Source organism: Centruroides vittatus, unplaced genomic scaffold (assembly GCF_030686945.1).
Source record: "Centruroides vittatus isolate TY-2023 unplaced genomic scaffold, ASM3068694v2 contig_694, whole genome shotgun sequence".
NCBI lineage: Eukaryota > Metazoa > Arthropoda > Arachnida > Scorpiones > Buthidae > Centruroides > Centruroides vittatus.
Genome location: NW_027122438.1, coordinates 716,733 through 719,278, shown reverse-complemented (window position 1 = coordinate 719,278; position 2,546 = coordinate 716,733).

The following is a 2,546-nucleotide window of genomic DNA, read 5'->3' as shown; positions in this document are numbered from 1 at the left end:
TCACAATTACTGTTTAAATTACTTTGTTTCTTTAATTAATGAAAATATCTTTCTTAAATTTTCCTTGCTTTTCTAATCCTATGTAATTTGATTTTATGTATGAAGATATTGATTTAAAGACAGGAGTGGATGAAGGTGTTATGTTACAATTATTGTATTTTATCCAGATTTTGATAATTGAGTCTTTACTAACAAAATATACATCCTGTAATACACTATTTCATGGAGATGTTTACACAGAAACATAAAACCTTCAACCATAATTTACTGAAAACTTTTTTGTAGCATAACATTTTTATTCACTTGTCTTATATATTTTCCTGTTAAAGAAAATCAAAGTACCAACTTCCATGATATTAAAAAGACAACTTTAAATAAAATTATAACTTTTAAACTTAGTGGAAACTAATTTGTTAAAACAGTTTTTGTAACTAGAATTTTCATGAACTATATATAACATTATAATTTGTTTTTCATGTCTACGTACAATTTTTGTTTGATATTCTAAATCCTATTTATATAAAACTTTATTGCATATAAAATAGCAATAAAATTAAACTGCTTTTGTATGCTATTTCGTCTTAAAAATATAATATTAGGAACTAATACTTCTGTTCAAATACAAGATCTTACAGGAAACTTTTCATAGTATAAGCAATAAATAGTATATTTTAACAACTTTATGCACTAATTTTAAAGATATTAAGATATCAATGGTAAATTGCAAATAATATGCATTTGTAGTTGCATCTACAATCTTCAAGTGCAGTAGTTTTGTGTGAAAGTTCTCTCTAACCAGCACTATTTACTTGAATGAAAAGCATCAAAGTGTGTTTCATTTGAAAATTGTATTAATTTAAAATTGATTTATGTTTAATAAAATATTTCTAAGATTCAAATTGTGTTTAGTATTTGTAAGTTATAAATTATGCTAAAGTAAATAATATTTCTTCTTACCTTATCACATTGAAATTGTGTCGATTTTTGAATTACCGACGAAGCTATTATATGGAAAAATAATTGAAAATCTTCGCTTTTCCTGATGATGGAAAATATAGTTTTATTTTAACCGAAATTTTCAAGTAAAACTAACAGTTTCATTTGTTTTATATTTTTAAAAATTTAGAAAATAAAATTCCTATTTAAGCACAGCCGAATTTCTCTTCTTGGTGCAATTAATTATCAATGATTAATATCTTTTGTTTTCAACAAATATTTCAATCAATTATGAAGAGGACCTGAAGAATTTCCTTTTATCCGACAATTTTGAAAAAGCTAATAAAAATGTTTAAATTTATTTTTAAAAAGGCCTTCATACAAAATGTGCGTAAACATCAACAGGAATTTAATTCCCATGACGATAACTCACAGAATATTGGAACTTACGATGGCGTTGATCATTTGTATAATACAACAGAATAAGATGCATGGGTAAACTGGAATAAGATGGTAAAAAAATACATTAAGTGTGGTATTTACAATTAAAATTGATTTTCTAGTGAACAAAGACACTTGCTGCTAATTGACAAGAAATGTTGATTGATAAATTATTAGGCTTGAAAGAGTTTGAAAAAATTAGACCTATAAATTCCCACTGTCGTTCGTCCGTTGTCTGTCCTTCCTTAATTTTGAGAACATTATTAGATCGACGAAAGTCGAGACCAGGATTGTGTTCAGTAACGCAGAATGCTAAGTAAGAAAGTAGCTCCGTTTTCCTTGTTCATTATGAAGTGTTCCGAGTATCTTTTGAATGGTGTGCCGAATTAGTAAGTTAGACTGATCATGGGTAAAAATGGCGAATGAGATAATTATAATGATCATAAAATCATTATAAAAAATATGAGTATATTTAGTCCAGCAACAGCACTCATCTTGCAAATTGCACAAAATAAAAACAGTGACGTAAAGAGGAAAAGTATGACGTACAGGGTCAAGAAACTACTAATTTGAGATCAAGAGCATATATTTTAATTAAAAATATGATTAAAAAATTGCAGCCCGCATTGTGACAATGTCACGATTGTTTTTACTCATTGGTGCTTAAAATTTAAATGGAGTAGAATAAAAAAGTTTCATCTTGAAAGATTATTTTTCACTAAAGCTTTTGAGTGTTGAGATATATATATACACACCATATACTATGGTGATGAAAATGCATGAATTTAGTAAATAGAAACTGATTAAAATATAAACTATCCTGAATTTTACAAATTCGGTATCTGTATCAGATGGACATATTCAAATCATATTTGTTTTGATCTGAACGAAAGCTTAAATTTGTTAGTGCAAAACAAATAAGACATTTCAATTTAAAATCTTTAATGGTAAAAATTCTAAATATGTTTCTAAATAAATACTCAGCAATAAATAAATGTAGGTAAAATATGCATAATTTTTCATCTTTCAACTATTCTCTAATCATCATCATAGCAAAAATTATTTTTAAATAATACATTGCATGAATACTAAAAGACAACTTTTCTTAAAAGAAAGAAAAAGAAAATTTTTAAAATATATAAATGTGCTTAAAACATTCCAAAACAACA